Source organism: Rhagoletis zephyria, unplaced genomic scaffold (genome assembly GCF_001687245.7).
Source record: "Rhagoletis zephyria isolate East Lansing unplaced genomic scaffold, Rhagoletis_zephyria_1.1 Rzeph_scaffold_00410, whole genome shotgun sequence".
Classification (NCBI taxonomy): domain Eukaryota; kingdom Metazoa; phylum Arthropoda; class Insecta; order Diptera; family Tephritidae; genus Rhagoletis; species Rhagoletis zephyria.
In genome coordinates this window covers 219,606-229,251 of record NW_016157494.1, presented here as the reverse complement: position 1 = coordinate 229,251, position 9,646 = coordinate 219,606, and the positions used below count along the sequence as shown (strand labels likewise).

The following is a 9,646-nucleotide window of genomic DNA, read 5'->3' as shown; positions in this document are numbered from 1 at the left end:
TGAAGATGAAGATGAAGATGAAGATGAAGATGAAGATGAAGATGAAGATGAAGATGAAGATGAAGATGAAGATAAAGATGAAGATGAAGATGAAGATGAAGATGAAGATGACGATGAAGAAGTAAAGAAAAAGTTTCACTGGAAATGGTTATTGGTAGAAATGATCCAATAACCAAACATTAACACCGGCTATCATTATGCGGTTTCTTCCAGAAATATTAATAATATTGAAATAAAACATTTCTTATCTTACCAGTGGCGGATTTACACCAAATTCCGCCCTGTGCACCAAGAAAAATGCCGCCCTTATTTCTTAGACTGGTGTGCGTGTGTAATTATAATACTAATATATGAAAAATCTTCATGTATTTCGAAATATTTATTGACGAATTATGTTACACACATCATATTCATTCATTCCTTCAATTTTTTGGAAGATTTTGAAGTTGAGTTACAGTCCTTTATTACGATTCGAAATAACAAAAACCAAACCATGTTTCTGTACGAATATCAAATAGTTTCCAAAGATGTTTATGAAACATTCACTCAGAAAATCGGGAATTTGTGTTTATTAAATATTTGTGTGCATTTTGCTAACGCGAGATGATTGGAAATTTTGATTAAATATTTGCTGATCGAATGATTAGTTATCATTTTTACACACGATGCAAGTATAGATTTGATAATAAACAAAGAATTCGTTAATTTTCAATTACAACCAGCGAGTAATGTTNCTTCAAACCGTTTTGGAATTGCTTAATTCGTTCTTGAGATATATATGATAAAGTGGACCCAGANATCCATCATGAGCTCCAGTGGTCGAGTGGTAATGTCGGCGGTATTTCACCATTGTCGGCCGCTGTGATGTAGTGGTAAGCAGTGCGCGCTTCCACTTCACAACGCCTGGTCAAAGCAACATCGCAAAAAGAAAATTATAGAAAAAAGGTTTTTTCTTAACAGCGGTCGTCCCTCGGCAGGCAATTGCAAGCCTCCGAGTGCATTTCTGCCATGAAAAACAGCTTCTCATAAAAATACAATCGCCGTTCGGAGTCAGCGTAAAACTGTAAGTCCCTCCACTTTGTGCGACAACATCAAGGCGCACGCCACAAATTGGAGGAGAAGCTCGGCCAAACACTAACATATGTGTAAGCGCCAATCTATTATTATTATTATTTCACCTGAAGGTGCCGGGTTCGATACCCGTCTTCCCATATTTTATTTTTTCTTAATTTTCAACAAAATTTTGTATACTAGAAATTNCCTTGATTTTCGGAATCAGGGGGTGATTTTACATAAGAATTTCATACCGGCGTCTCTGGTAAAGAGAAAAAGTTGAAATTTGTGGTCCAGTGTAATCAGTCGGTAATCAATCTATTTTATTGTATATAATCTAACACATTCTCTGGAGAATATTTATATTGTATTTAAAAAAAAAANTGTATTTCTGCCATGAAAAACAGCTTCTCATAAAAATACAATCGCCGTTCGGAGTCAGCGTAAAACTGTAAGTCCCTCCACTTTGTGCGACAACATCAAGGCGCACGCCACAAATTGGAGGAGAAGCTCGGCCAAACACTAACATATGTGTAAGCGCCAATCTATTATTATTATTATTTCACCTGAAGGTGCCGGGTTCGATACCCGTCTTCCCATATTTTATTTTTTCTTAATTTTCAACAAAATTTTGTATACTAGAAATTGTTTATTGACCTTATACTAAATCATTTATTGAAATTGTTTATTGACTTTATACTAAATCGCGGACACAGCTGTAAATGAATTTTATGTTAAATTCATGCTTCAAGCTTCGCATAAATTTAACATAAATTAAGTGTACACTGCACACATGTTTTATCAGGGTATTTAATAATAAACACTCAATNTACAAAAAAAATTGAAAAAATCGGTAATGATTGTTCGTTATCTTTGAATCTACAGGGCCTAGCAAAAAGTGTTGTATGCACAGCTTATAGAAAATTTTATTACCTTTTAAAAGCTTCAAACCGTTTTGGAATTGCTTAATTCGTTCTTGAGATATATATGATAAAGTGGACCCAGATTTTTTTTTTTGCAAAAACGGTAAATTGCAAATATCTCAAAAGCGGTACCATAGAATTAAAAATAACCTTGATTTTCGGAATCAGGGGGTGATTTTACATAAGAATTTCATACCGGCGTCTCTGGTAAAGAGAAAAAGTTGAAATTTGTGGTCCAGTGTAATCAGTCGGTAATCAATCTATTTTATTGTATATAATCTAACACATTCTCTGGAGAATATTTATATTGTATTTAAAAAAAAAAAATCCGGAATTTTGCGTCTCCTTCTGGAATCTGCCACCGGAAGCACATGTGTAAATCCCCCACTGTATCTTACCTTAGTTATAACAATTTACTAGTTAATATTGTAGATATTGATGTTTTCTCAGGCACATATAATAATTAAACTTTGCAGTTGGTTATAAAAAATTATAGGTCGTTAAAAAAAATTTTAAATAAATATGTTTTTTGTATATTAGAAAATAAGTACATGTGTATGTATATCGTACATTTCTTTCTTTCTGGCATTTACATAGATGAAAGTTTCACTTCTCCCGCGCATAGGGACTACACGCACTGTGTTGTTTTATAAACACCGATTTTTAGTGAATAATATCTAGCAGATTTCGCGGTTCGTCAATTACCGTAATTGCGGGATAGGCGTGGTTATTGCCTGATTTAAAATTTTTATAACAGATGTCTTACCAAGTTTGATGGAGGTTGGGGAAGCAACTATGGAGATTCTGAATTTAATCATAAGTAGGTAAGGTTACGCTCATTTTCCAAAAATTTCATAACATTCTTATTTTATTAATTTTAATTTTACTTCAGCTGGCAATTTTCAACAATTTGGATCCTGATAGTATTGCGAAACACCGTTGTTTTTGTTTTGGTTACCGTCCGATTTCGCCCACTTTCTACAACAACTTACCTTCGATAAAGAGCCAACCTACCAAATGTCATTGAGATATAATTAATAATGACGGAAAAAGTTAGTCTGAAGTCATATACAGGGCTTCCAAAAATATGCAAAAAAAAAATGGAAATAAGCGTTATAAAAAGCCCGATAGCTTACAAAAATAAGCTCTAAATATGCTAAATCAATGAAGTTTTAATAAATTTTGCATTATTTGTATTCCATAATCTCGGAATTGCGGTATAAAATAACAGTGTAATTGTAAGCAAATTTGCCGAGTTTGCTAAATTGCGAAGATAGGTTTCAAAGAAAGTGTGAATATAGGGCAGCCATGTCATTGGAGCTATTTCAAAGTAATATTTCTTTAGAATAATATCCTTTTTTCCTAGCATCAAGGAATTTTTTTCTCAGTGTATAATTGCAGAAATGGTTTCCTCATACCAAAAACCCCTCGTATCATGTTTTATACTATGTTCAAATTGACGAGCTAAACATGTAATACTACGTTCAAATTGACGAGCTAAACATGTAATACTACGTTCAAATTGACGAGCTAAACATGTTAGNTGTATTTCAACGTATACAAAAAATTAATCTACCTGCGCTACAGCACGTCGGGAGACGGGGAGGGGGGCCGGGGGGCCCGCGGCGTAGCGTGACGCGGTGTGCGCGCCGGTCGCTCGGGGTACGCGGGGCACGAGCGCGAGCGCGACGCGAGCGGTGTGGCGCGCTGACGCGACNATTTAACTCGTTTGAAAACCAGTTCAGCGCAGAGTTGTATCAGAAAGCTTTCTGCTTCGGCCAATCAGAAAGACCCAAAAGCTTCCGTTTGACACGCCAACGTTCAAAATATTTATATTCAGAAAATTATTAAAAATTAAAAATTATCAAAAAATATCAAAATTGTATGCATTTCTGCCCGCCTAAAAAGAGGCCCAGGCGGTAATTAGTTATTTCCCATGAGGTCTCATCGTACGCAGAGATAAATAGTGCATACGAACTAAACATTTTGAAGTCTCTAAGTTATCCGTATGCGTTAATATCATGAAGCAGGCATTCGCACAAAACAAATTGAAACACAAAAACTTGATTTTGAATATTTTTTTCGAATTTTCATTGGTAATCAAACAACCATCAAAGTTAACTCCAAATGTTCAATGTGGACGATTGTGTTTTCCAAAAAGCTCTTTTCCATTTAACAAGTTAAATGGAACCAATTTGAACGTAGTATTATAGAAAATTAAAGCTTTCTTTATGACACTACAACAAAATGCTACGAAACCTATTTTCGAAATTTGTCATACTCCAAATTGATTTTAGACCCATGTTTCTTCGGCAAATTTGCTCATAATTATACATAGAATCCTGATCTTAGTCGAAAAAATTTTTCATAGAAATTAACCCGCGCTAATATGCATATAGTCTAAGAGCCAATGAACAGCAGACTGCATGTAATTTACCAAAGCCCAAATTTTGTTCAGTCGAGCCTTGATAACTTCTTTACTTGGAAGGGAGANGGTGTGGCGCGCTGACGCGGCCCGCCGCGAAGCTAAGCAAATTTAATGTTTGAAAGAGAAATAATGTCAATTGATTTTATTTCGTTTTTAAAAAGGTAATAATGTCAATTGACTTTATTTCGCACCAAGGTGGGAAATAAAGTCAATTGACCTTATTTCCGTTGATCTTATTACCTGTCACCCTAACCTATAGCTCGAGCACACGTACAAATATAATGTATACTAGACTGATACGATAGAAAAATCTTTGCAAATTTTTAAGCTTACTTCAAAAGGATTTTACGGTCTAAAAGTTTTCGTCCTTGGCGAATCCTAAAAACACCCATAATCTTGGTGAGTCCAAATCAAGTTTAATTCATAATTGTTTTATTTTTACTCCGTTCGAAAGTGTGATAAGTGGTTGGAAAGTTAGTTTTGAGTACTGTATATGTTTCTCAGATCATTTTGCCCTAGATGTCCTCTTAACCTACTAAGTTCTAATAACTCAATTTCTACCCCTTAAATTCGACTTCACTCTTCATAACATAAAGTCCATTCTTTTGCAACCGAGCTACAAAAGAACACTCGCTTAAATGACGAAATAAACGCAAAGCAACAACACAAACTCGGCTATTTATCTGAGTTCAGCCAGTTCGGTTAAAAAATACGCGACCTGAAGAGTAGTGTTGTTAAGTGAAAAAACTGCTCTAATGTGAATTGTTACTGGGAAATTGGAGAGGGAAATTTTTGTTTTCGTATATACATGATTTATATTTTAAATAAGTATATATATTACGCATAATAACTAATTTCTAATGTTTTTTGTTTCTAAATCCTGTTAAACTAATCACATGTTTCTTGCCAGCTACCAGCAGGGTTGCTTAAGTAGCTAAACGTAAATTTTACCCGAGTCGCTCGCTTACAAAAAAATACAGCTATATTCATGTTAATAGGTAACTCATACGCCATGACATCACAACCAAGAAATTATGAGGCACCTCAAGGGTTGTCCAGCACAAATTGGGTTTAGATCCGATTATTGGATCATGAAGAAATGAAGGGTACTCCTAAATTTTTAAATGTGAATTGAAGTCGGTTCTTTTTCTTGCTTAAAAATTACTTGTACTACTTTTGACAAAGGCGGCCGGAGTAGCGTGTAACGTTTTTCGTCAAATATTTTCAGTGTTTTGTTGCACGTTGCTATAGAAACGTGGAATTCTATTTATTCTCGCCAAAAAACGTTTTCATAGATTATCATGTCAACTGAAATGAATTGCGAATTTTGTGCCCTATGAAGGAATTAAAAAATGCAATTATTTTCGAAAGAAACCACAAAAATTGTCGAACTATTTTATACTTACGACAGTTTGAAGTAATAAGTATGTATTTTACCTATGTATGTAATAATGTTGGTCTGCGAGATGAACAAAATAAATAAAAAGTTTTAAAATTAGGTAATTGTAGGGCCAGTGCAGGTAAACGTAATACTTTCTTTGATAATTGATACTAGTCGCATATTTTTAAGGCAGGTATCGCCAATGTTCAGGTATGCTAAATTCATCTATCGGAGCAGTTTCCTTATAAATGTTAAAAATAATGCCTCTGATGCGTATTTTGGGGTAGGTATCTTAAATGTGCACTTAAGCATAGAGGCAGCAAAGCAAAATATACTGTATTTTATTAAATACTGAAGCGTCACAAAATACACAAAATAGTTATTTTTTGAAGGAAAGCACATCTTGGACAGTGTAAAAAAGCTGACGACAGTAACGCTATGACACAGGGAAATATGTGCGAATTGCTTTTAAGTATTTATATGCTTTTATTTTCGAAAAAAGAACCGACTATGTTGGTGACGCCCGTCACATGTCACACCCGTCACAATTTAAAGTTTGACAAACTTCAATAAATTCGGCCAGGACTGCTACCGTTACTTATCTGCTAATATGAAATGTGTCATACATCTGTTTGTGATCAGCGATGATAAAGCTAATCATAAAGATAAGTTGCTCGAGCGATGGAAAACTTAAGCTATGCTGTCACGGATAAAAAGAAACCATTACTTCGCTTGTCAGGGCAAAAAAAGTATCTAGACCGGTTTTTACAGGTAACGGCCTCGGTTTGAAAGTTAATAGGCTCATACTATTTAAAAATAAGGTACTTTACAATTACTAAGGCATACAATGGAGAAGAAGAGTCCGATCAAGGATTATCCCGTCTTTAGGTAGCAGAATCTTGTATGTGTTCGTAAAATCAGATTTTTTGAGAAATTAAGTTAGCTTAGTTGTCTAATAATGTGTATTTATGTATTCATGCTCAACTTGTCACACCCGTCACAAAGTCAAGTCACACCCGTCACAGTAGAATTTGGAACATATAATCTATAATTTCCAATAGCGGTAAGCAACTTTGGCGTAAATGTTGAGAATGTTTATTTAACTATACAACGAACTATTTAAAACCATAAGCAGAAGACATAATTATCAGAAAAACTCTGATGCAAATAAGGAGTAGATAATTTGGTTTACGTGCTCGTCACACCTGTCACAGTGACTAAAATTCAGATAACTCGTTCGGATTAAATTGTTTTTGAAATTTTTATTCTAGGCATTGTGTATATCTCGGAAACTGATTGCAAAATACTCGTTTTAAAGAATTATGTATTACAGTTTAAGAATTAAGCCTTAAAATTTGTGTTGAATCGTCACACCCGTCACCGTGGAATGAGCCATATACAAAACAAATGAATGATTTTGGCTTACAATTTTTTTGAATTGGAGTGAATACCTGTTCTGATATACGTATGTGTCACACAACAATATTCAAACAAAGTGAAAGTAAATTGAATTGAAATAAATTACAATTTTTTCTTCCGGCAAGGTCACATCTACCTCTCGTGTCTATCGTATGGCCTTCGATATGATACCTACCGACGAGGTTAATGTCTAGACATTTTTAGAGGAGCTTTGCAAAGAAAAGCTATTATAGCTATAATAGGTGTCTGGACATACAACAGCTTAAGTTGATAAAAGCGTTGTAATCAGTATGACCGTTTTGATCTAAGTGAAACAAAAGTGATACATTTTTCGATGAATTTTTGAGGGACACGTCTTTTTAAATTATGATACTTTTCTCATCGTGTAAAAAATTCCCGTAGAAGTCCAAAAACTTGCCAGAGATGTTAAAAATTTCTTCGCACATAGTGCTAAAAAGATGAATGAATCTGCTGAATATCAAAACTACGTTTGTGTTAAAAATCATAAAATTTTTCGAGTGCAAACGTTCGCTGAGGTAAGCTGTTGATCGTTTACTGTCTCAGCGGAGCGCGTTGCAATTAGTTTTCGTATCTTGTTTCGATGACGGTGTGAACCAAGCGCGAGCTATTGCCGAAAAAATTGAACATAGAATTTCAAAGTGAATCATACAGATTGCATAAGTTATATAAAAATTTTGAAAGTAACTATAAACTTATATTGTCTTTTTTTGTCAAACTAAACTGCATGCCAAGTAACCCACCTGATATAGACGTTTGTAGCCCAGAAAATCATTTACCTATTAAGGCAGTGTATCGTCGCTGCGCCAACAAAAACAGCTATGTGTTTTTTAATAACTTTTCAGGTTAGCAAAAAAATTGATTCCTGGTGCCAATAGGTAATATTTTGCAAGTGTCGCATTAAAAAAAAATTATATTAAAAATATGCTATTGATTTAGGAAAAAAAGTCAAATTTTTTACCAATTACGACGTGATCAACATTTGCGCCGTTTTAAAGCACATAGCTGTTTTTATACACGATTTAAATTTGCTTTTGGCGGTATGGAATCGTATGCAATTTGTACATAATACTGCCGCTAGGCCTAGATACAATGTATAGAAGTTGAGGACTCGATTATTTAACGGCCCGTTGCTCGCAACTGTGCCTTAGACGGTCCCAAGTCCGGTTTGAGAAAACAGGAGGGAAGACAGGGGGCTTTGGCTTGACAACCCCGTCTACCCCAGTTAAAGGCTACCAGTCCTGAGTCGGTGGAGGCTCAACTGGAAGAAGTCTACGGCTTTCGAGGGTCATACCAAAGACTTTAAAAATGGTGCCACGGGGAACAGATGCCCCCGGAGTGTGTTCGTCGGCGAGACGAGCAAAACTGGCGACACAAGCAAGGCTTGCAAGGCTGGCAAGGAAAGCACTGGCATGGCTTACACGACTAGAAAAGGTGAAAATAAGTTGAAATCGGAGGAAACGTGGAAACTGGTGGAAACCGCTGGAAAATGTTGTGCGCAAGTTGAGCATTTCGATCCTTTGCGAAAGCTGAGCGAGTGGTGTCACCTCTCCTGGAGAATGTGGAGGGTGCCCACGAGCGAGGCGAGTAGGATGTTTGAGATGAGCAATATGGTGCATGTGTGTCGAGCAACTCGATCGGTTGAAAGTTGAGCGAGTGGTGTCACCTCTCCTGGAGAATGTGGAGGGTGCCCACGAGCGAGGCGAGTAGGATGTTTGAGATGAGCAATATGGTGCATGTGTGTCGAGCAACTCGATCGGTTGAAAGTTGAGCGAGTGGTGTCACCTCTCCTGGAGAATGTGGAGGGTGCCCACGAGCGAGGCGATTAGACTTGTGAGACGAGCAAGACAGAGTATGAATGTGGAGTGTAGTAGTCGTGTAAGTCGTTCTAGTGTGGGCTGAGTCAGTTAAGTGGGTCAGCGTGAGTTGAGCCAGTCGAGCAAATCTCGCCGGCGACCATTACTCCGGTCTGTTCATGGGTACGGCCCCTTTGGGGAGTATCGTGGTGGCTGTGGTTTAATACCTAAATGCGGGTAGAACCAGCAATGGTTCAATGTGGAGTTGCATTGCAACCGGATGTCGTGATCCAGGGAACGTCAGAGGTTTAGGTAGGCCTCGGCCCTACCAAGGTGGTAAGTGTGTCCACCACATACTGCCAATTGGTACTGAAGTGCTTGCAGTTCAGGGCAGTGATTAATGCAAAAATTAATCCGTTGTAACAAATGCGGGCACCGTGATTAAAGCCTTTTGGCAGGTCATCACGTAAAGCCTGCATGGAATCTGCCCGTTGCTCGTGTTATGTAATGAAAAATGCTCAAAAACGTTTTTATTGCATTTTTGTAATAAAAATTAATGCAATGTGATGAGTGGACATATACTTTGTACAAACCATTAAATTGCCAGAGATGTGAACTGTTTTTTCGG

General features: G+C 36.6%; 1 long non-coding RNA gene across 1 annotated transcript in view; it reads left to right on the top strand.

Annotated features, from left to right (window-relative positions):
• The window catches only part of LOC108359563 (uncharacterized), a 12,274-nt gene extending 5,991 nt beyond the window's left edge, over positions 1–6,283 (top strand). The window contains exon 3 of the long non-coding RNA XR_001846946.1: positions 6,143–6,283. This is a non-coding gene — a long non-coding RNA (uncharacterized LOC108359563). The remainder of the gene's footprint in view (positions 1–6,142) is intronic.
• Positions 6,284–9,646: the final 3,363 nt, after the last annotated feature.